This window comes from Lepidochelys olivacea (assembly GCF_965140295.1).
Source record: "Lepidochelys olivacea isolate rLepOli2 genome assembly, chromosome: 26".
NCBI classification, from domain to species: Eukaryota; Metazoa; Chordata; order Testudines; family Cheloniidae; genus Lepidochelys; species Lepidochelys olivacea.
Genome location: NC_140436.1, coordinates 8,660,525 through 8,685,712, shown reverse-complemented (window position 1 = coordinate 8,685,712; position 25,188 = coordinate 8,660,525).

Below are 25,188 nucleotides of genomic sequence, written 5' to 3'. Positions count from 1 at the left end.
ATTGGTGAATCCAATTCTGTGGCTTCTGGACCTTTCACAGTTTGAACCCTGAGCCTCTCACACCTGCTTCCCCATCCTTTTTTTGGCAGTTGTTGACACTGGTTTAACACAGTAATTCCTATTGGAAGCTCATTTCTGCGAGCTCTGAAGTGAACTGGGGATTTCCCTTTGACTGACGGGAGTGGGTTACTGTTATGTTTTGTTTGCTTACGGAGTTAACATCCATGGTTATGGGTGCTGTCTGAATAATAACGAGATGTATGAAGGATCCTCTGAAGCAATGTTCAATCCACCTGTCTCTCTCTCCCTATTAATACAGGAAGTTTCATGGCAAAGGGTAACCTTGGGCACCCAGTTTTAGATGGGGGATATTCCAATAAGTATCTGAATTCTTTTGGGTGCTTTTCCTTTACCGAGACACTGGGAGTCTTGAGATTCACCCGTTATTGCTGTGTGCACAGCAAGGTTCAGTGCTTAGGCAGAGGTAAGGCAGACACGGGCTTGTTGATCTGACCATATCTTGATGACCTTTAAATTGAGCTCTTGCAATGCAAGGAGAAGTTTAAAAATAGAAGCATGGCACAGCTCACGGTGCAGATGGTTGCACTTCTAGTCCGTGCCAGAGAAGAGAGGGCCCTTTTCCCCCTTACTGTGCGTGTCCGTTACAGCCCGGGCAGCAGCAGCGGCAGATGTAACAGATGGATTAGCTATAACTTCCCTTTACAGCCGAGTCCTCTGCGCCCACCTTCCCAGCTTCAGGATCGAATCTCCTTGTTGTTACGAAAGGAGGAGAAGGACAGCAGGGAAAAAATTTTCAAACAAAACTTTTTTTTTTTTTAAACTGAAAAATGCATATTCAGGTCAACCAAATCTCTCATGTCAAATTTGCCAAATTATTTTGGCCAAAAAAAAGTACTAAGAAAACCCAGGAAAAACCAAAGTATTTTGTTTCAATGTGTATCAAACCAAATGTTTCTGATTATTATTTTTTTTAATTCCAAAAGACTGTTTCTGATTTTTACATTCACTTCATTCAATGTTACTTATGTTTTTATTGGAGAAGCATTTTTTTAAACCCTCAGACAAAACCTTGAGTTTAACCCAGAAGGAAACTTTTAGACCCTTTTAGATTTGGATCCTGAACTGAAAAATCCGTTGTTTTCAGAATTCCAGAGATCCGCAAACTTATGACTAGTTTTAGTGGAGAATCCCTGCAGTCTGATATTTATAGCAAGGTCTGTTTTGAGCGATGCCAAAAATAGTTTATTTTTCAACCATTCTCCTCTCCCATCCTGTTTTTACATCTAATGACTGCTTTGAAATCTTCCTCCATCTCTTTTGCATCTGAGATAAGTATCATGTCAATGTCTGCTTGAGAGTTGCAGGTAACTTTTCATGCTAGAGATCCACGCTTCAGGCAGTAATCCCCATTGTGTCAACCTAGGTTCCTTGGCGCTTCCAGAATGGAGACTTTTGATCCTCCTAATTCGGAGTCTTACTAAAACCTAGCAAGAAGCAACAGCCTGGGAACATTAACATTGAAGAAAGAGGCTGCAATGCCATGAAAATCTAAAGCAACCTCCACTTCCCTTCTGTGAAAACTTGCACGGGAATCCTTTCAAGAACAGTAAAATAGTCTCAACATGGACAGGCTCTGACTAACCTATTTCTCTTTGAGAGGGAAATGAATTCATCTCAATACTGAGTCTTTTTTATTTTTATGGTGTGATTCTCCCTATGCAGTCTGGCTTCCACTTTCCAAAGTGGCTCCAATTCTGACAAGCTCACGGCCTGATTTCCATAGATGCTGCCGACTCACAGTGGTAATTGACTTCATTAGGAGTGCCAGATGCTTAGTGCCTCTAAAAACCAGGCCCCGTGGGTCTCCAGAGGAGTAGAGCCAAAATTAATAGACCCTAGTGAAAATATAGGCTTGGTGTGTCCACACCACAGAAATTGCCACCGGAGTAGGCCCTGCTGTTGTAAGTCTCAACAAGCCAGGGAGGGAATGGTTTACTGGAGGCTGAACTCCCTGAGACCCTAAAGATGTCCTGCATATTAAAGATTAGACATACTGGTAGAAACATCTTCAGTTTCCAGGGCTGCGAGCTGTGCAGATTTCACAAACACTAGATGCATGTGAAGAAAAGAGGCATTGTAATATTATCAGTTTGGTAAGTGTGAGGGAGTGAATATTGCCTTTAACGGTTAGCTGCCAGAGCTACCGTTCCCTAGAGAAGTTCTACTTTAGTTCAGGTGGTAATGAACTTAAAGAATTTAGATTGTAAGCACTTTGGGGCAAGGATTGTCTCTTTATCCTGTGGTTGTACAGCACCTAGCACCACGGGGTCTTGGACCATGCCTGGGCTCCTACACACAACCACAATACAAATAATTAAATAATAGCAAACCGAGTTTGGGGAGTTGAAGGAGTGGAGGTACTGGTCCTCAGGATACGTGCACGATTTGTGTAGCTTTATCCATGTGCTGCAGCTGACTTAAATAGCCCCCTTGTAAGGTAGTCATGCTAAGAGGAAATGAAGGACCTGAAGCAAGATTAGCTTTCCTACTAATATGGCTGATGGAATCTGGTCAGTTAGAGCTGTGCAAGGCTGCGGTAACTTTGCAGTGCTTTGCTGCTTTCCCCCAAGAGGAGAAGGTTTGGGGCCACTCCCCTGATTCTCCTTCCATCTTCATACGCTTTGCTGCCCCCAGTCACATTCCACAGGTCACCTAAGGGGCGGAAACACTGAGGATTTCAATGATGAGTTTAAAAATAAAAGCGAGTTTGTCACTTTAGCGGTTGCCACCGTCCCCAGATTGAACTTTGGTAATTTCTTAGCAGATGTGCGCCAGCTACCTCGCCAGAACTGCCTGAGTTTCCACCAGAACGTGCAAAGCTCAGCACAGCACTGGTATCCATGTGGCCTGCTGTAGGATTTGGGAATTGACCCTGGGCAAGGGCAGGCTGCCCCTCCCATGAAGTGCTCTCTGGGGGACAGGGGGAAGAGGGCGGTTTTCCAATGGGGACTTGGTAGGCAGAAGATACCAAGGGAATCTCCCTGGCCATGGCCCTTCTCCTGCTAGCACTACCTGCTTCAGTGACTGCTTTGGCTGTTTGTGGGTCCCTGGAAGAGGGGAGGGAGCAGGAATTGTGCGCCAACCCCAGCCTCGATGGACTTTCTTAATCTGGGATCCTGTCCTCCAGCACCTGGACAAACAGAAGCTGGTGCAGCCCATGGAGTGAATCTAATCCCCTGTATCTAATCTCCTTCCCTACCGCCCTTGTCACCCTTTGCTGCTTCAATGAACACTAATCTCTTTTGCAGTTTTCTGTCGCTTCTTCCTTTACGCCCTGGCCTGCCCTGCACATCTGTGCACTGAGCAGAGGTTAATGCCACAATAAATGGCACAGCCCAGACAAGAAGATGCACAATCAAATGGGCAAAGCGAAGAAACCCAAGAAAGAAGAGGGGATGGAAAAGGCTGACTGACCCAGATAGAAAGGCCTGATGCTGATTCTTGAAGACGCCACTACAGACGGAACCGCAGAGGTCACAACAGTCAAAGGCTGACCCAGATCCTTGAAGGCACAGCTTCAGAGAGAGACTGCAGGCTACACCCATGGATTGAGTTCTATGGCCACGCTCCTTGAACTGAGCGAGATCCTTGCCAGATGAGCCTTAGAGCTCCACAACAAGAAGAATCTGGCTGACCTCAGCAGCCTCGAAGGGGCACAGGGCAAGAGAGATAACGACTGCGGTACAGTAGCTAAGGCTTGCCCCATTATCAGCCCCTTGTCGTCAGTAGCAGGTAGCATGTGCCCCTGAGCGCGGCTGACTTTGTGTTCGCCTGTGGCAGAGCAAGGGTGGAGATGCTGCAGTGAGTTTTCAGGATTCCTTTATCAGGTTCTTTTTTTATTTTTTATTTTTTACCTTGAGGCGCACAATGAGCTGGAAGCTTTTTGATGCATGAAAGGCTGGATGTAGTATCCAGTGCGTGGAGGGCAGTGTTAGTTCTCCCCAACGTGCACAATTAGCAGCTGTAGAGTCGTTCAAAAAATTGAGAACTGGTTCCCCATTGAAAAATTCATCCTACCTAAGTCAATATGCCATGTCAGTTTCAGCGTGATTTTCTCGGGAAGGTTTCTCAGGGCCCGGATGGAATTTCTGGTCAAAATGAGACAATCCGTCTCCCCCTCACCCTCCTCTCTCTCTTTGGACCACTGAATTTAAATATTGATACGTTGTGGAGTGGCTCCATGAGAGAGAGAGAGTTGAGCACCAAGCCACAGAGTCACCCCCCTGGGATGTGAGAGACCCAATTACAAGTCCTTGCACATATCAGGCAGAGTATGGGCTTGAACCTGTCCCTTCTCCCAGGTAAGTGCCATAATTACTGGGCTATAGGCTATTCTCAGATTGTTTGGTCTCTCGTGTGTGTGGTGTTGTGGTTTTTATTTTTTTGTTGTTGCCCCCCCCCCCCCAGTATCTTACTTTTTCGTTCCACATCAGAACAAATGCAACTTTTGACACCTTGACATTTTTAGTGAAACAGAAGAGTTTTCTGGCCAGCCCTAAACAGCGGGCTTTCGGTTCCCAAGGGCTGTCTGATTTTGTGCAGTCTCAAAAGGTTCATCTTGCCATTCCTGTTACAGTCGGTGTCCTTTTCCTGAGACCGTTGGAATCCTCTCAACTGGATTTTTTTTTGAGCTGCTGTAGTAACAAGCAGCTGCTAAGCATTGTACCCTTGACGAGCTCTGGTTGGTTGTAAAATTTCTTTGATGCTTAATCCTCCTGTGGTGGGAGTATTGTCTAGTGATGAGCACTGATTCCTGGGCTTCTCCACTTCCCCACTGTGCAGCCTTAAAGTCATATGATCCCTCTATGCCTCAGGTTATCCATCTGTAAAATGGGTATTATGATTCAGAACATGTCCAACTCATGAGGATATTGATTAATTTTCCCTCCTCACTTTGTATGCCCTCACGTAAGTTGGCCATAATCTTGCATTCTTATTTGTGACGTTACAATTTTATATATGCTGTGAAAAATCACATAATGATTTGTATTACAGTAGAGCCTAGACCCCCAACTAACGTTAAGGACCATTATGCTCGGTGCTGTATATACCCATAGCCTCAAAGAGCTTACAGTCGATCACTTTCTAACAGACATACACAGGATAGGAGCAAGAAAGTATTGTTATCCCTATTTTACAGGTAGGGAACAGAGACTAAAGTCTCTTGTTCAAGATGACCCACAAATTCTGCAGCAGAGGTGGGAATTGAATCCAGATCTCCCAAGTCTCCATTCAGAGCTTTAGTCACAAGAACATTCTCTCTCTCTCTCTCTCTCTCTCTCTCTCTCTCTCTCTCAAAAAAGACCTCAATTAAGGAAGGCAGGATTGATGAGCTGTCCTGAGGCCATTATGAGGCTTGTTGACCTTGACTTTCAGTCGTCTTGCTTTGGAGGGTTCAAGTTGGAACCATCTGCCGTGCATTCATTTTTGTGTTTCCGTTTGTGCAGCCCATTGCAATTTAGTTTGGGTTTTATTTCCTGCTGCTGGATTCTTTAAAGCAAGTGAGAGCCTGACCTTTAGAATTTTTGATGAGGCTGTCAATGTTGCAAGGTTGTCATAGCTGCGGTAACGACTGGGTCTTCAAAAGAAATGCGAGGGTCATGATGTCAGGCACCCGCATAATGGCAGGGGTAGTAACCATGAGAAAACAATCCTGAATGCAACTAATATCGACAGTGATGACCTTGCATTTATATAGCTCCTTTGAGTCAGATAGATCCTCTTACCAGGTGTGTATGATTAGTGACCTGGTCCCAGCTGGTATGAATAAAACAGTCAGACCAGAGTAGTCAGGCTTGATTGCCTTATTAATAAAGTTGCCTCTGTTATTTAACAGTAGTACATAAGGAGAGAGATACAATACCCGATCCTCAGGGAATCAAGTTTGCAGTCAGTGGCCATCTGATCCAACGTCTGTGTGGTCCAACTAATAACTCAAATTTCTGTCACTTTATAGGTTGTCTACAGGCAATCTATAACTTCCCTTTTTTCACACAGGACAATTCTGCATATCCCCTTCTGTTTGGTACATGTTGCAAATTTCAAAGCATGTACTGCAGTATTCAAACTTTCTCTCCTAATATGGTGAGAACGCCTGCACTGATATACAGGCTATTATGCTAAACGGTATGTGACTAAACTTTGCACTCTTAATAAAGGTTACACAACTTAACATTCTTATTACAAATTATTCCTAAAGCTTGCTACACGTTTGGTTCACTTGACCATAAGCTTGGGCAGTTGCGCTCTCGGAGCTTGGGGTGGCAAAAAACCTAGAGCTGTCCCTGATTTAAAAACTGAAGTGGTTCATTGTATGTATTCTTCTCTCTTTCTCCCTCTCCTCCCAATATATCTGATCGGGTTAGATTGCAGAAACGATTCCAATTCTGATCAACTGGATGCTGTAAAATCTGAATTTGTACAATAAATTCCATAGAGTCACCAAGGCTAACATGATAAATGTGTGCATTGCAGAGCTACTCAGCTACAATGAAAACTCCTTTTATACTCAATAACCCATCGTTTCGGTTTCATGTTTCAGTGAAAATCCTTCTCCTGATGTTGCATTGGGAATGAACACTCTCTCAAGAGCATGCTCCGATCAGAAGCAATGGCAAAACTCCCACCGAATAAAGGGGAAGGGAATTGGGCTCCTTTTCGTATCCATTTGTTTTTCCTTATTCCAGCTTTTTATTTTTTTTTTAGCCCCTGTCAAGGATTCTCCGTGCACCTGACAAATAATTGAAATGAAACATTTTTGCAGCCGTGTCTCTAATAAAGCTCCCAAAACACTGCATTAATGTATCTACCTGGGGCCCAATCCTGTTAGATGCAGAGTGCTCTGAGCTGTCATTGAGGTTATTGAGCACTGCATAGGATTGGGTGCTATTCTGTGCTGGGTGCTGATCCTGCCCTCAGCGCAGCGCCCGTGTGAGGTCGGGAAGAATTATTGTTCCCCATGTTTACAGGTATAAAATCGAGGCCTCGTTGTGCTTAAACACTTCGCAAACGCATTCAGCTGCATCTCTTTGTTGCCAACTCTCAAGGTTTTATCAAGAGTCGCACAATATTTGGTGGTGGGGTTTTTTTTGTTGTTGTTTTTTAATGGTTTTGCTGGTTTCTGAAAGATACAGCTGCTGGTGTCCATTTATTAGTGGAATCAAGTTTCGTGCCCTGGTGGCTGTGGAGAAAACCTTGGAAACGTGAAATGAGTCTTCTTTAAAGGTTCAAAACTGAGGGGCAAATAAGAACCTCCCCAAATCTTATTAGTTCTCAGAAAAATCTCATGATTTTGGGGACCTGACTCCATGCCGCCGCCTTTTTTTTTTTTTAATGCATGGGACTGGGAATACTGGGTGTAATCAATGCCAAGAACATGCGATGGTGGAATCTCCATCCTCAGAGATTTTTAAGGCTCGGCTTAACAAAGCCCTGGCTGGGATGATTTAGTTGGGGACTGGTCCTGCTTTGAGCAGGGGTTGGACTAGATGACCTCCTGAGGTCTCTTCCAACCCTAATCTTCTATGAACAGTTAACAGTCTAGTGTGTGCTGCTTCTGAAGTTCCACTCTGGTGGATCCATGGCCCTAATGCCTCCACCAGTGTGGTGTTCTATCCAGCTCCAGGTCCCGGTGCTGGGTTACACAGCAGCCAGAAGGTTTACCCTCTTTCCTGGTCTTCCCCAAATCTCGCTCACCTTCTGTGCCGTGGAATACACATTGGCTCTGCTTCATCGGGGACCCATCTGTAGCTGCATTTCACACACTTACGTCTTAGCCTGCGAGCTAAATATCACTTCTGTGACGGCATAAATCTCTGCAGATTAGGTAAAATGCCTGCCTCCAAGATAGTGTTTTTAGAAATTGCCCGCAGCGAGCTAGATGAATCGCGGTACCCAGGACATTCCTTTTCACAGATGAAAAGGCAATATGGAAACAAGTAATTGAAGGGATGCTTTCCATACTCTTTTGTGTGTTACTATGGGGAGGTAGCCAGGCGACTCGGAGAATTAGATAGTAAGGACCATAAGATACAGAAATGAGTTAGATCTTCAGCTGGTGTAAAAGAGTTTAGCTCCACTGATTTCGGAGGAGCAGGATCAATTGATACCAGCTGAGATTCTGGCCCCCTGTAAGCCAACATGGGGCTGCTACTTGATATTGATATTGAGCACCACGGTGTTGGAAAAGGTTAAGCCAAAATAATAATAATAATCAGCTGTTGTTTTCAGAGTTCAGTGAATTTTTGAGCCATTGGAGTATGCTAGCCAGTTGTTCTCAAAGCTGGTCTGCCGCTTGTTCAGGCAAAACCCCTGGCGGGCCGGGCCTGTTTGTTTACCTGCCGCGTCCGCAGGTTTGGCCGATGGCGGCTCCCAGTGGCCGCGGTTCTCCGCTCCAGGCCAAGGGGGCTGTGGGAAGGGCGGCCAGCACGTCCCTTGGCCCGCGCCGCTTCGGCCGAACCTGCGGAGGCGGCAGGTAAACAAACAGGCCCGGCCTGCCAGGAGCTTTCCCTGAACAAGCAGCGGACCGGCTTTGAGAACCACTCTGCTAGATGGCATTATACAGAACTCCATGCTGATAAAACAAAGCAAGGAATTGAAATAGGTGGGATGTAACATTTACCCCATTGCGTGGATGGGGCTGGAACCAGAAGCCTGTCTCCAAATATCCTCTAACTTGGGGATAGTCCACCTTAAAATTCTAACTCAGGTCTAACTATCTTGAGCCAATGCAGCTAAGCCCAATCTCACAGGTCGGGCCTGTTTCCATCTCGCTCCCAATAACGTAACCTATGTAGTGATGGACATGCCTTATCAGGAAATCAGCAGCAGCCTGTGTGGGCTGAGCAGTGAGTCAACCTTCAAAGCTTTGGAGCCAGTGCATAGTCCTCTGTCATGATAGGAGAAGACCCAGAAGGAAGAGAGGGATTTAGATGTGCCTTCCAAGAGAGGTAGAGGAGGGTCGTGGGTTAGGGATGTTTTCTAGGGCTGCACCAGTTTACACTGCGGGGCAATGTTGGTCTCCACTCCAATGTGGTCCAGAATCCGAAGGGTGTCATGATATTTTAAAGCTCCTTTTGCTCTACCCCTAAGGAACAGCACCGAGTTGGTCCCTCAGACTGTGGGTACGTCAACACTGGAGCTGGAGGTGTCATTTCCAGTTCAGGGAGACATACCCACGCTAGCTCTAATTGAGCTAACACACTAAAAATGGCAGCACAGCCAAGCTGCACAAGTAGCATGATGTGCTAGCCACTCAGCGTACAAGCCCATCTGAAACCGGAGAGATGCACATGGGGCAGCTGCCCCTTTCCATTACTGCTGCAGCTGCACTGCTATTTTTAGTATGCTAGCTTGGTCAAAGCGAGCAGGGGGTATGTCTATCCAAGCTTGCTGTTGCACCTCTGTCTCCAGGGTAGACATACCCCTGTGTGTGTGTGAGTGCGAGCATGTTTGCTAAAAGAGCCATTTTAATGGCACTGAGCACTTCTATAGGAAGAACTGAAAACAGGGGCAATGGTTTTCAAATGTGATGAGCGATTTTGGGCATTTCAATTTTTGGTGCCCAGCTGGAGGCCCCTTAAATGAGCCAGATTTTCCGAAAGCACGAAGCATTCTCTTCTCCTTCTGAAAAAATCAGACTCCTGTACGGTGTCTCAGACTTGGCACCCACAATCGGGAATCGCTTCTTAAAACGTTGGCTTAAAAGATTTTTGTTTTCCTTTACATCCGCATCCCTGCTGTTTGCGGAGGCCGGGACAGATTTCAGCTGCAGCGAAGGTCTGTTGAGCCAAAAGAGTTGCTGCATCTGTTCCCTCCTCTGTTCATAGCATCAGGCTGGAGATGTAAAATAAAAAAAAAAGTGGGGGGGGGGAGAATGTTTGATTTGTATCAAGCTGATGTGCCTTGCTCGTCTTGCAACTGCTCCTGCCGTTCCATGGAACCCTCCTTGCAGCGCGCTCAGAAGCAGCTTCTGACACCTTGATAGAAGACAGAACCTCTGTGAATAGTAAGCTGAAAATTTAAAAGGGCTCTTCACTTTTGAGCAGCATTTTTTTCCCGAGCTTAGCTTGCTATTATGCCAATTTTTCTGCTACATTATTTTTAAAGGCTTGACCTGTACATTTCACAGCTGCTCAGGACTAACAATACACCTCGGGCCTGAGTTTTCATAGATGCCATTTGCAGCTGTTATTGAAATCATGGCAAATGGAAGGTCCTCAGCAGCTCTGAAAACCAGGACTTCGTGTCCGTCCAGTCGGGCTACAAACACTTCCTGTTAAGCAACTACTGGATAGATTCTGTTGCGATCCCATCAAATGGCAGGTGAACCACTTTGGATCAGAGTTACTTGAATAACAAATTAACAGACAGTTAAATAAATTATTTTGAATTAGATGTGCTGCTTGTCATAGGAAAAGACTGCATCTAGCCGGTGACAGTGTAACAAATTGCAGGTGGATAACAAAACAGTGAGGGGAATTAACCATTGGAAGAATCAGGGACATGGTGGATTCTCCATCACTGGAAGTCTTTGACATTTGGATGTCTTTTTAAAAGTCATGTTCTCGCTAAGCCAAACATGGGTTTGACTGGATGAAATTCTCTGTCCTGTGTTATAGAGGTATTCAATTCAGCTGTTCATAATGGTCCCTTTCTAGCCTTCAAAATCTGTGAATTGTTCATGAGCCTTCAAATGATCACCTGTATTAAAAATAATAATTGTGAACCCCAAATATTTCATTGAATTTGCTGCAAAAGTACTTAATTTTCTGGCTTAAAAATCTGCCATCTAGTCAGGGAATGTAAACAACACCATGTGGCCAAACACCACCGTGAACTGAGAATAGTCCATATTTTTCAAAGTGGTTTGTGATACGCAGTGCCTAACTTGATGAGCTTTTAAGGAGACAGATTTGAAGAGGGCAGGTGCTCTTCACTTTCTGGAAATCAGGCCTCCTAAAGGGGCGTCAAATTTGGAAACTCCAATACTGAGGCATCCAAAGTTACTTCTGAAAATCTTGGCCAGTAGTCACAGTGAACAATTCATGAACCACCCAAAGCCTGGAAATAATTTATCCAAGCTTCTTGGGTAAATATTTAGAAATAACAGATGCACTTACAGAAATCAGAATCATTTCTGAAATGATTGGAGCGGGGCATTCAACTCGGGATCTGGGGAAAGATTTTTCAAAAGTGACAAAGTCCCATCTTTAAAAGTGACATAAGAACCTCAGTCACTGAGGGGCTTTTGAAAATTTTACCCCTCATCTTTACAGCACCAGGACCTTCTTCTTGCCAATCCCAAAACAAAATTCAGCATTTTCAGAGGTTTAAAAGAAGGGGCGGGGAGGGGGGAATTAAACACTCTTCTTTTAAATACCTTTATTTCTCATTTTCTCAGACCTCACTAATTCTGGGTTCTAGGCAGGTCTAGCAAAAACCATAACAGCTAATTTGTGATTAAAGCATAGAATGTTGTTATTTTTCGTGCAGCTGCATCTAGGACATCCGCCAAGTTTGTACCTATCTAATCTATATCTGTTGCAGGTGCTTATATGACCCTTCCCCCTCCAATTACCATAGCATCTGAGTACCTCAATTTTCAATATTTATCCTCACAATAGCCTTGTGAGGTAGGGAATTACAATCATCCCATTTTGTAGGTGGGGAGCAGAGGTTAAGTAAGTTGGCCTAGGCCACACACAGTCTGAGCGAGCAGGTGATTGCGCCGTGGTCTCCAGAACTCCAAGCGAGTGCTCTAACCACAGGATAATCCTTCCTCTACTTTTGTTAAGAGAGAACGCCTGCCCTCAAGAATTCACCATCTCAATAAAAAAAGATGGGAGCAGAAACAGAGGTCAAGTGACTTGTCCAAGGTCACGCAATGGGCAAGGGACAGAACTGGAAGTAGAAACCAGTGTCCCAGCCCATTGGCCTATGCACAAGGCCACTCTGACTCTTGACACGTGAGCCTTCAGCAAACATTGATTTGACTAACAACCAGATCGCTGAAGCATTAGGTCTCAGCAAGAATAAATTTCCAACCAGTCACTCTATTAAATTCTTTGTGCTGGGAGTCAGCAGTTTTTCTAGTCCACAGGCAAAGATGAGTTTTCCCTGCATATGTATATTAAGTTCATTTGTTGCTTGTCAGAATTCTAAGGGGAGTTGGCTCTGAGGCTGAATTGTGGCTATTTAGTTTGAATCGTGACTATTAAACTTTATTATGCTTTGAACAAATGCAGAACGAGCGTTTGTGACAGGGTGAGATTTATTCCACTCTTCATGACACATTGATGGGCATCTGGGGAGGGGGCAAGGACAGTGTGCATGTCTGGGTGAAATTCAGGGGCCTGTTTTCTGTCTTTTGATACTTGAATCTGCTTCCTAAACCTCCCCCAAAATGAATTAACGTACTGTCTCCCATCCTGATCCTTCCTATGTTGACATCACCGGTTCAACTCCCATTTACTTCAGCAGTGCAGGGCAAGAGCTTAGAGCAGGAGTTTTCTACCTCGGTGTCACAAACAGTTGTCAAGAGGTCATGTCCACCTTCCCTGTCCTGTATTGCTAAATGGAAATGTGGTCCCAGCTGGATGCAAGGGAGTGCAAAAGGGAGGTGTTGGTCTGGAAAAGGTTGAGAACCACTGATCTACAGTAAGCATGACTTGCAGTGGGTTGCCCTGTTATCTCTCATGACCAACCAGGGGGAGTGTGTGGTCACTGTATTTCTTTAGTCTGCTTGTAGTCCCCCCCTTTTTAGTGCAGTGTCTGCTGGCTGAGATGTTAACCAAATGATCTGGGGGATGCAGAGGGTCATATTTTCGTGAGCACACTCTCTACCCAGCCTGAAGAACTCCTTTGATACTGTTTAAAAATACCCCTCTCCTTAGTGAGACACAGAAACTTGCTCAGAAGAAAGGTTCTTGGTTGCGCGTAAAGACACCTGAACGGGTGGTGCGTGGTTTATGAATACATTTTCCGAAAATGATATGTGGCCTACCTTGAGCTCAAAGGAGAGCAGAGAGAGAGAGAGAGAGAGAACAATAAATACAAAGGGAATATTTTACTTGGAGTGTACTCAGATACTACGGCCATGGGCAGCAGTATAAAACTCTAAATAGAATATTGATGAATCAAAAAACAAACTCCCAGCTCCTCCATTAGTAGGGGATAGTGGATACGTCTAGATTAGGAAAAGAGGTGGAGGTTAGGTCATGGTTAGCTAACGTGTGTTAGCTTTTAATCTTTTCTAGATGTAGGTGACCATCTTTTACTCTCCAAGTGTTGGCTATTTTTTTCTGGGCACGGTGGGGAACGTGAACAGTGATGTGAATATCGTTCTGCCTCGAGTGGAAAGTCATACATGAAGTTGGGGAGGTGAGCAGGTTAATCAGTCGATTATGTTCTAAATTCATAAGTTTTCTCAGTCATTCCCTGTCTGAATTTCATAATCTGCATTATCCTAGAGGAATCCAATTGCTCTACTTGTGTGTTCTCCCCCACCTTGTCCGATGTTTATCTTTTCTATTAAGATTGTAAACTATTTGGAGGAAGGACTGTCTACTTCTAAGTGTTTTGTATAGCACCCAACAGGGCTGGGCAAACTTCTTGGCCCAAGAGCCACATCTGGGTATGGAAACTGTATGGTGGGCCATGAATGCTCACAAAATTGGGGGTTGGGGTGTGGGAGGGGGTGAGGGCTCCAGCTGGGGGTGCAGGCTCTGGGGTGGGACTGGGGATGAGGGGTAGGGGGTGCAGAAGGGTGCTTTAGGCTGGGACTGAGGGGCTCGGAGGGCAGGAGGGGGATCAGGGGGTTGGGGCACGGGAGGGGGTCAGGAGTGCAGGCTCCAGGCTGCGCTTACCTAAAGCAGCTCCCAGAAGCAGCAGCATATCCTCCCTCCGGCTCCTATGTGGAGGCGTGGCCAGGCAGCTCTGTGCACTGCCCTGTCCGCAGGCACCGCCCTGCAGCTCTCGTTGGCCACGGTTTTTGCGTGTGGAACCCCTTGGGGTGTGAAGCCCCATGGCTGCCCCTACGCATAGGAGCCAGAGGTGGGACATGCCACTGCTTCCGGGAGCTGCATGGAGTGGGCAAACCCCTGACCCCGCTCCCCAGCTGGAGCTCGAGGGCAGGATTAAAACGTCCGGAGGGCCTGATGTGTCCCCCGGGCCGTAGTTTGCCCACCCCAACCTAGCACAATGGGGCCACGTTCTTGGTTGGTCCCTAGGTGCGCTACCATAATATGTTTATCAACAATAATGGTAGCTCATAAATGTTTTCCTCCATATTCAGATTCAGTTAATTACAGTAACTTTCCTGGAGGTTATGTATGTATTAGTCTCAACATATGTACTAGGCATGTGTTGGTCTCAGCTGAGTTCATTCTTCAGTCAGTAGCTACAGTACAGTTGCAGTCATTTTGAGGTAACTTTCCCCATCCTTGTAATTAACGTTCTGCTCCTTTTTATTGTAGGCACCTGGTGTTGTCCACATAAGAAAAGGCAATTTGCATTATAAAACAGCAGTGTCTGTTCTGATTAAGAACAACACTCTTCCCCAGTACTGTTTCCATGAATATTTAAATTAATTAAACACAGCAAAGATTTTATTTCACCCTAATGACTTATAAATGTGTCTTCTTATGTCTGTGTAAATGAGTGAAACGCGACAGACGTAGCTCTTAATGCAGCTAATTAGTAAAATGATATACGCTGAGAGATGGGGGAACGGATTATCATCTTTAGAAGCCTTCCATCTCTGAGCTATTGTTAGCTAGCTTGTAGCCTTAGAAGTGGTATATTTGTGTGTTTTTTCTCCTATGTGCTTCACTGTTAAATTTATTTAAGACTCTATTTCATCGCTAAAAGCCCTCAGTTCAGAGAGAATAGTCTTAATAAAACAATGCAGTATGTTACAAAGGATATCTGACACACTTCATGAAATGTGGGTGAGAGTAATCCTGAGACCAGCACAGGTTATAAAGCCCCATTTCTTCCACGAGGTACTAAATATCACTCCGTCAGCAGCTTTCTGTACATCTGCTCAAATGTGCTTTAAGAAACATATGGAAGAGGAACTGGAAAGAGATCAGATGCACTGGAGAGTCCTAGTGTTCCCAGAGTTCATGAACAGCAGAAAGGGGAAAAAATACTTGTGTATTTTCCTGGGACAGCTATTCCTGTTGTAATGAACTGGGTAGAATGAGAAGTACTCATCAGCGTCATCGGCCCTGTTCTGCTGATTACGCCCTGATCCAGGAAAAAATTTAAGCACATGCTTCAATCCCATTAATGCCATCTTTTTTTTTTTTTTGTGCCCTGGATTCTATGCATGTTAAACACTTCGATTTGCTTTGATCACCCCCAAATTAGTGCAGCCACAACTCAGTGATTGCTTTGGAAAATCTTGGCCCTACTCTCTGATTTTCACTAGGTCAACAAAAGTTTCAGGTGCCCAGCACCTCAAAAAGTCAGGTCACTACCACCCAATTAAAGATAAGATGTGGAGCCCAACTTACAGAAGTAGCCCTATTGAAGTCAAAGCGACTACCATTCTGAAGTCACGACAACTAGTAGGATTACAATAGCCCCCACTGAGATCAGGGCCCCATTGTGTTAGGTACTGTACATACTTGTGATAAGAGCCTGTCTCTTCCCTAAAGAGCTTTGCTCTCTAAATAGACAAGACCCACAGAGGAAGGTGTATTATCCCCATTTTACTGGTGGTGAACCAAGTCATGCATTAAGTGATTTGCACAATGTGCTATGGGAGACCTGAGGCAGAGCTGGGAAATGAACCCAGTCTCATGAGCCCCTAGTGGGTGCCTTTGCCACAGGATCATTCTTCCTCCCTTTAGAAGTTCTGCTTATCTTATATGGGAACTCATGCTCAAATGCACTTCTTCTAAGGGGCAGGAAACCCACTTCAAGACAGGTGAAATTCTAAACCTTCAGGTTGTGTTTGCCCAAGTGAGGATTAGTAAGGTTAGCAGGATGCAATGGCTCTTTGCATGCTCATATGTGAGATGAGCACCATCAATAAGAATCTGGGTGTTTTTGTTGTTTCTTTGCTCAGAAACACCGCCACTTAAAATTCTAGGTTTGCACTTGGTCCTTGTGTATAGTTACAGAGGAACTGAGTCATACAGAAAGTGGGAGAACTGGGCAGGTGAATCAGCCTGCTGTTATGTTCTAAATTCACAAATGTTCTCAGGTTGTAATAACGTGATTTTCACTCCTGCAAAACATGTGGGGGGAAAGATACAATTCAGTCCTAAGCAGGTTCGTCTCGATTCAATTTAAATCCAGCGAAGAGTGCTCAATTGACGTGTAAGGAGGTGAGTCAAGTGCTAACAATCTCTTTCAGAACGAGCTGTAGATGTGCTGTGATTCTAATTCATTTCTTTGAGTGCCTAATGGAATAAAATATACAAGAGGCATATAAATAGGTGGGTCGGTGTCAAGGTCCCTTCCCCACTCTGAACTCTAGGGTACAGTTGTGGGCACCTGCATGAAAAACCCCCAAAGCTTTATTTTTACCAGCTTACGTTAAAGCTTCCCCAAGGTACCAACTATTTTACCTTTTGTCCCTGGACCTTATTGCTGCCACCACCAAGTGTCTAACAAAAATAACAGGGAAAGAGCCCGTTTGGTAACGTCTTTCCCCCAAAAATCCCCCCAAGCCCTACACCCCTTTTCCTGGGGAAGGCTTGATAAAAATCCTCACCAATTTGCACAGGTGAAAACAGACCCAAACCCTTGGATCTTAAGAACAAGGAAAAAGCAATCAGGTTCTTAAAAGAAGAATTTTAATAGAAGAAAAAGTAAAAGAATCACCTCTGTAAAATCAGGATGGTAAATACCTTACAGGGTAATCCGATTCAAAACATAGAGAATCCCTCTAGGCAAAACCTTAAGTTACAAAAAGACACAAAAACAGGAATATACATTCCATTCAGCACAACTTATTTTATCAGCCATTTAAACAAAACAGAATCTAACGCATATCTAACTAGATCGCTTATTAACTCTTTACGGGAGTTCTGACCTGCATTCCTGCTCTGGTCCCGGCAAAAGCAACACACAGACAGAGAGCACCCTTTGTTTCCCCCCATCCCCCTAGCTTTGAAAGCATCTTGTCTTCTCATTGGTAATTTTGGTCAGGTGCCAGCGAGGTTATCTTAGCTTCTTAACCCTTTACAGGTGAAAGGGTTTTTCCTCTGGCCAGGGGGGATTTAAAGGTGGTTAGCCTTCCCTTTATATTTATGACAGTCGGTAACAAGAAGGTGATGGCATATAGGCATAAGTGAACCTTGTGCCCCCTGCAATATGACAACTGAAACCGGGGAAGCCTATTAGAGAAACACTCATGTCTGATAGCAGATGATCTCCTGAGAAAAGCACTGAAGGGAGTGAGGAGAGCTATTTTCTATTCCCAGCTGAAATCAGGAGATCAGGAATTCTCCCCCCACCCCCAGCTGCAACTGAATTGGCTCTGTAACTTGGGGCGAGTTGTTTGATCCCTCATTTCCCCATCTGTAAAATACTGTGTTGCCCTTTCTTTCAACACTGCTGACAACAGCATCACCCCTCGGCCAAGCATGAGTGGGATCCTGGGGGCTCGCAGGTCAGCTTCCCAGCGAGGGAGGAAATCAGTGATGCATTCCAGAGTCTTTCCAGCACAGTTAGCTTGAGTGAGCACAGTCAAGTTAACTGCACTTGATCCAAGTTAGTCTGAGTGAGTGTGACCATACTCCAGAACAACACTGGAGATGCAGAGTGACTTGATTCGCAGCACAGACTGGTTGGATTGGCAGAGTGATTGGATTAGCTGCTGATGAGTTGTTACAACTCAAAGTGTCTTTGCAATCACCTCTGGCGTCAGCTCACCGCCCCCTGACAGGAGAGCTAGCTGGAGTTTAAAGCACCACTTAACTCAAGCTAGAGTTTGTGTGTGTGTGGATGGGAGTCAAGTTAGGGGTAACACTTGTATTATAACTTGGGCTAACTGTGCTGTGAAGACACAGAAGTGTAACTTGCTTTCTTTACACACATGTGCCAGTCCTGGAACGGGGGCAGACACAACAGCATATGGATAGGAATCTCATCCCATGGCAGTGCCTGGTTCCCAGGAATTGTGTCTACATGCAGAGAGTAAACTCTCCACTGTGTGTCACAACTTCCCTCAAAGGACAGCTGCACAGCAAAACTAAACACAATGCAGCATTTCTTCATCCTCAAAACTAGCTCACATACCAAGAGAAAAGAACTTGCAAGACTATGGTTAACAGCACCATCTAGGGATGCCTGCCCTAATACCTCATAAAGGTCCTGTGCGATTAGCTCATTTTTATAATTGTAAAGTGCATTGAGATCCTCAAATGAAAGATCGTCATTATATTTGGGGGTGATTGTGGTAAAATTCAAGTAGAATATTTTGAAGGGACTTCCCCCCCCCCCTTCCTCTTTGTTTAAAAAAAAGAAACAGAGAAATGTTAGTATGAAAAATAGAGCTGGTTGAAATTTTTCAGTACACAAAACTTTTTTTTAATGCCTTTTTGCTGAACACACTCTGAAAATCAAGCCTCTTTAGGGTGTCTCTAGCCGTGAACCCAAATCACTAGTCACATTCAGAGATCTTGGTGCACATCAGAACCATTCTTTAGAAGAGGCAGACTCTCTTCCTTGGTTTTGATTTGGGATGTGCGAGATAGAAAGGTTAAATAATAATGTTTTATTTAAAAGAATGTGCAATGGGGACAGTCCTAAGCTATAGCGTCACAAAGGGTGCTACAAGCAAAAAGGTCAAGAGCAGCCCCAGATTCAACTTAAATTAGCACTAATCTACCATATTTTACCTTGCTGGGAATGCCAGCCTCTGGACTGGTTACAGAGACTCATTAACGCATCAGTTTATTTAACTCTCTAAATATTTCTGTTATGCTAAAATAACATGGTGATTATTGAGCTGTTAATTTCACTTAAATAATTGAAGTTCTGTCCTAGATGTTCAGTGAAAGATAGATAAACCTTAAATTCCTATAGATTTTGTGCTAATCTTAAACAAATAATTATTTTTCTTAGATTATCATGAAATGAATGAATATTATAAGAAGCATTGTCCTATTTATTTTAATATTATTGCTTCTGAGGGATTCCACACTGGGGAGTTATGAAATTTTTCTCTTGCCCGATAATCTTGCCATATACTTAATTACATGTTGTAATGTGCGTTCTCTGTCAATGGGGCAGTGGAAAGGTGAACCAATGAGTGTTAGAAGCATTCAGTGAGATTTATGGTGTGGGAGTGAATTGGAGCATTGTTCGGTAAAAAGAAAAAAAATGAGTGAAGTTAGGCGAGAGATGGAATAAGAAGAAAAGGCTTGGGGTCAGTGTTTGTGCTGTCAGGCCCTGATTTAACCCAGCACTTCAACTGAGGCTTAAAGTTGACTGCGTGCTGAAGTCTGTCCTTATTTGGCACATTTAATCATTGTCATCATGGAAGATTCCAAAGGGACGTAGCTTCTGTGCAGATCGAGCATCAGATTTAGTCGGGATCAGTCCTGCTTTGAGCAGGGGGTTGGACTAGATGACCTCCTGAGTTCCCTTCCAACCCTGATATTCTATGATTCTAGCTAGGTCCTTAAGATAGTCCAGCTGCATGTCCAGTCTGTGTCCATCACTGGAGATGTTAGTGGGATACGGAATCTTCTAGTTACCGTACAATCATCCCAGAAGTAAACTGCCAGAATCCCGAGGGGAGGCAGGCAATGTGGGAAGTCCTGCTGGAGAAGTAGTTGTTCTTAGTTTGGCCCAAGGGGGGCTGAAGAATCATTTTTACTTTGGATTTGTTAGGACTTTCATTTGGACCTGTAGCTTTGGAAGAGGTTTGGATTTTATGTGACTTGGCTGGAGCCGTGCAAGAGGCAGATGGCCAGCCAGAGGCACCAGGGAGAAGAACCCCTTGCAGCAACCCAGCCTGACACAAGCTGAGTACACCACATTGCACTGCTGTACAGAGGTGAAATCGCTGATAATTTCCAGTAGGTGTACGGATATGGAAACTGTTCCCTCACTTTTGTCTCTAGTAACTGGTGGGAATGTTTGCACTCAAGATGATCACGTGACGTACAGGGATGTAAAGGTGGTTAATGCTCCATAAGGTCAGAGAACTTTATCTACAGAAAACATTTGGCATTTTTCATGAGATGTAAAATTTCCACTTTACGTAATAATCGTTGGATCTATTCCACACTTGGATCACTGAAATTTGAAAGAGTATTTTCATATGATTTGATGTCTCGTTAATGAGATCTTGGATGCTGACCTCCATAGGAATAGGAACAAGCTCTTAAATAACCCAAAATCCCAAAGTCCTATGGATTCTACTAGGCTTCTGCAGATATCTATCTGGGTTCTATAAAAACTGCTCTTTTTTGACATTAGGGTCAGATTCTCAGCTGATGTAAATCAGCATAATTCCACTGATTTCAATGCAGCTAAGCTGATTTACACCGAGGGACAATGTAGCTCATAAAATGAAATAGAGACTGAGAATTTTTCTATAGTTTTTTAAACTTGCACTATAGAATTCTCTATTAAATCCAATAGGAATGTTCAAAACTCCTACAGGTGAGTGATTACTTTCTATTAAATCCTATCGGGCCCTTTAATTAGGGCTCATGATTTGCTAGAACGCCTTGTAAGACATATGGCAAAATTTCATGGTTTAAATTTAATATTCAGTGAGACTTAATGTAGCATATCTGCCTGCTATGAGGCATTAGTTCATAGCACAAGGATGGGAGTTGGGGGTAATTGCAAAAGAAATGTTACACTGTGAACATCTCTCTGCTAATGTGATTAAACGTATCTTGTAATAACAGTCAAAGACCCATTGCAGTTGGCTGAATATTGCAAATTAGCAAGTTAAGTGGATAAACATGATGAAAAATAAAAAACAAGGATATTGCATTATAAAATATATTTTGATTATTTGTTTTGACAAGTGTAGCTTAATTTTCATCAAAGGGCAATATCCTCTAGCCTCTACTCACGTTAGTAGTCTCATTGACTTGAGTGGATTATTCTACTATGCCTCCCACTGAAGAGGTGTTTTTATCTGTCTGTGTTGGTGAGCACGTTGGCATCTAAGTAGTTCGTTGGGACGGCTTGTGTGAGTAACTGTTTGCTTATGGGGATGGAGAATTCATGCTCTGGCCTCAAATGAGCAGCACCAAGTCTCTAATGGGCAATTCCTGCTCTGTATTCCACCACTGCAGGGGGCTCCTGATGATGGAATTGGGGCAATTCCATGGTGCAAGGAACTCAACTTTAGGGGTCCCTCTCCACAGCGGCAAGCTGCTGTGTGGCTTCTCATGAGGGGCTATATTGAAGTCATTTGGTGCTAGTTAGGCCCTGATACAAAGCCCACTAAAGTCAATAGAAAGACTTCCACTTCAATGTACTTTGTCTCAGGCCTTTATCCAGGTCGTGCTGTCTTTGGGGAGATGGAGCCCTAAGGGTCCAGTGCTGTAAAGGCTTGTGAACAAGCATAATGCGTATATGGGAACACTCTTTACGGAATAGACAGTGATACCAAACTCATTTCCCAATAGGCAGGTGTCCACATCATGAACCCTCCCCACCATCTCTGCCGAAAAGCCGGGGGCTGAACTGAAGGAGGCTGGAGTATACCCTCTCACTCCTACAGGTCGTTAACCCAGTCTAAGCCAGAAAGAACCCTCGAGTCTGGCCTCCTGCTTCGGGCTCAGACTTGTCTTTAGGCCATGTGAGGGAAGCTTGTTCAGCCTCTGCACTGGCTCTGCTTATTCTTCGCTCGCTGAGAGGTGTTCGAAGGCACACATGGGAACTATACGCCTAACTCCCACTGGCTTTTCATGTGGGTTCGGCACCTAAATCCTTGAAGATCCCGGTCTCGATGTCTAGGGCTGCGCGATGGGAAATACAAACCCCACGCTGGAGAGCAAGGGGCTAAGGAGCAACTTTGGGCCCAGGCTTCCCAGTCCAGCCACACCTGCAAAGCCCCTGCATGAGCTGAAGACAAGGCTTTAAAAGGGGGAGCAGAGAAGCTCCGAGGGAGTCGGGGCGCGGAAGGGAATAGACAGCTGTGCTGAGCTCTGATGGGAAAGTACTGCCCAGGAGCTCATTGCTGGGGACCTGACAGCGTAGACCTGTGCAAACCCACACAGGAGAAGCAGGTGACTGAGAGTGCATATCAGAGACATGATTGGAGTGATTTACGCTGGGGTAGGAAGTGGTCTGGCGGGGCAGCAGCTTAGCACCCCAAGGTGTTGGGTGTAGCTGCCCACCACTTAACCCTGGACCGTAGCCCGGGGGACGGAGCTGGCCTGGGCTCCCCTACCCACTCTGAGAGGCCTTTACCATGCTCGGAGACTTCACCTAGGTGAGAGACCAGCTGGAAAAGTCCTTGACTGTTTAAGGACCCGGCCCCCAATAAAGTCTCTGTGCTAAAGAGGGGGACTGGAAAACCTTGGCGCGGGAACACTGAAGGGCCAGACTGTGCCTTCAATGGGGAGAAACTCTGCCTCACCGCTAGACGGCACTGTTGGCGATTGTGCACCTTCTACAGGCTGTGAAATAAGCACAGCGTTTATCCAGTTAAAAATTTAAATACCTTTTCTCCTTTTAAATGAGAGATTGGCAGCTGCTTCATTACTGCTATAAAAGTGAAGCGATTAGGTGCATCCCTGCATTACAGAACCATTTACTGGGCCAGATCCTCAGCTGGGGTAAATAGGCCTTGCTCCAGTTGACCCCAACTGCAGATGTGGCCCACTGGTTCTTATCAGCATGTTATACTCTAACGTCCATTGGGGGAGATGTTTCTTGATCGATCTTTTAACAGAAGACGCAAGACGACTCACTCCAGTCGTCGTCTCAAAGCATTGCCACACCAGGTCTTACTGGCATCTCTCCTTGGATAGAGAGGAACCCCCCTCCCCGGCATTTAATGAGAAATAATATGAAATATTATGCATAGTTAAGAGGCCTAAATATCTGCAGTCATCTCTAATAAGATGAAAGACAGCACTGAGAAGGAGCTGTTGTATATGGGTCTCACATCTATAGCCATGCACCACCACATCTATAAAAGATTAGGCTTTGTTCATCCAAAGTAGTTCAGGGCTCCATTATGGAATTTTTATACGGAGAACACTTTGGTAGAGTTTGAATCCTCTTAGGAGAGCTGCAAGACTTGGCGTTTATGATGATGCATCTGTTCTGAGTGGCAGCTGTTTGGGAGGACAGAGAAATCTACTAAGGGAAAAGCAATGTTCTGCTTACCCCCCCCCCCCCGCCCCTTCCCTGTGCATGCTATCTACACAGACTGTTGTGCATATGATAGGGATCTTGGGTTTAGTAAACACCTCTAACTCTTTATCAGCACTGAAAGATTTGTTGGCCTCTTGTGTAACCGGTGCTGCATATTTTCCTCCTTAACATCTGGAGTTGGCATACTGTACTCTGTTCAAAGCCTGCATTTTGCTCCTTATCAGAGAATGAATATGCATTATCCTCCATTATTCAGTCACAACAAGAGTAGCTTATCTACTATGTGAAGATCAGAATGTGATAGCATTATCAGAACTATGAATAAATCTTTTACTTCTCTCTTGCAGCAACGATCTTATATGAGGCTACATAAAACCTTTTTGCAGCATGTTAAGTTTGAGGATTTTCCAAAGGAAACTAGCATGTTGTCTCATAGCTGCAAAATCTTGAGCTAAATTTAGATGGTGCTCAGGGGGAGGGGGAACTGAAGGTTGAGACTTCCAAAGCTTGTCTAGGGGATTTAGTCACATGACTCCCACTGAAATGAATGGGAGTTATGTGGCTATATCCTTTAGCCAATTCTGGAAATCTCTGATTTGTGATGTCAGAGGACGAGGAATAGGAATAGAAATCAGTTGGAAAGTAATTCAAACTGACAATGTTGAGACAACAAGTGTGCTTGACGTGTTCATTGTGGACATTTAGAATGTGTAAAAAGAAAAGGAGTACTTGTGGCACCTTAGAGACTAACAAATTTATTTGAGCATAAGCTTTCGTGAGCTACCTGGCATTAGAATATGTTCTACCTGGAGAACACGGCAAAAGAAGACGGTTGCCAGGTTGACTGCGAGATGACACTTCACTACTTATGATATCTGTTTGAAACTATGATGTCAATGCAGCTGTGCAATATTAAACTATTAAACTACTCCTGAATGTTGCAAATCTTTCAGGTGATGATTATTTGATACAATGTATTGGGGAAAGTCATGGCTGGTATGATAATTCCAGCATTCATCTGATCATGCATAGAATTGTTTCTCAGCCAGGTTTTTGACAGTGACACCATCTGCAGTAATTTGCTTCATGCTTCACATCAGACCTTATTAAGCCAATTCACCTAAATACATAACTGCTGGGCGTATCAGAAGCACTTTAAAGATGCTTTTCTCTTCAGTTCTTTCGGGGTTTTCAGCATGTTCCTGCAATCCCTGCACAGATTGATAGGGGTAAGGGTTTTAGAATCAGGCCCGATGTGAGTTTTATTTATCTTTTGTCATTAGTGGGATGTGTCAACTCCTAAATGCCTGCATTATACTAGGCAGTATGAAAAGTCCCATCTTGGTAGCCTTAAACAAAATGTAGTTCTTATGGGGACTGTTGTCCTTGGGTCGAGGGACTGGTGACTGGTCATATGAACACTTCACATCCTTAGTTGCTAGTTAAAATCTACTGCAAGTCAGTAGTGATGGGAAGTTGTAACTATCTGATATCAGCAATCTCAGTTGGGTAGATTTCAGCCCGGCTCCCGGTGAGCATTGGTTGACATTATAGAAACCACCTCCCTATTGGCCTGAAATTGGCTCCATCTCAGGGGACAGGCAGAGGATGAACTGAAGGAAACCAAATGACCATCTCTTCGCTAAAGGTAGCCACTGTACTGCTGTGGAATAATGGAATACAGCAAAAAGGAAAGGAGGACTTGTGGCACCTTAGAGACTAACAAATTTATTTGAGCAGAAGCTTTTGTGAGCTACAGCTCACTTCATCGGATGCATGCAGTGGAAAATA